We start from the raw sequence: 502 nt of genomic DNA on the forward strand, positions 1-502 counted from the left end.
CCGCCGGGAGGGGGCTGTGCTTGGGGGTCCCCGGCCCGCGCACGCCCCGCGCCGCGCTCACCCCCAAGAGGATGCTAATTCCAACTTGGATCGGGGGAGGGAGCGTCCTGGATGCCGAGCGCCTCCCGGCTATTTGCTCTTCTTTATTTGTTTTCTCTGGAGAAGGAGGAGGAAAACGGAGAGAAAAGGAAAGGGAAAGAAGCTGCGCCGGCCGCGTCTCCCGGCGCCCGCGGGCTGCGCAGGAGCGAGGCGGGAGGCGAGGTGAGGGTCGCCGCTCGCTCACTCCTCGCTTTTTTTTTTTTTTTTTTTTTGGCAAAGGCGGGGTCTCTCTTTGCAAACCAATGACACAACCCCACATGGGCCGGCCTCGCCCCCTACAGCTACTCCTCACTACAAATCGGCTCTCTCGGGGGATTAGTGGCTCCGCGAAAGTGCACATAGGCGCGGCGGGCGGCCGAGGGGGCCGAGCGCTGCGGGCACTCCCCGGCCCGGCCCCGCCCGA

This window comes from Pteropus vampyrus, unplaced genomic scaffold (genome assembly GCF_000151845.1).
Source record: "Pteropus vampyrus isolate Shadow unplaced genomic scaffold, Pvam_2.0 Scaffold111, whole genome shotgun sequence".
Taxonomy (NCBI): Eukaryota; Metazoa; Chordata; class Mammalia; order Chiroptera; family Pteropodidae; genus Pteropus; species Pteropus vampyrus.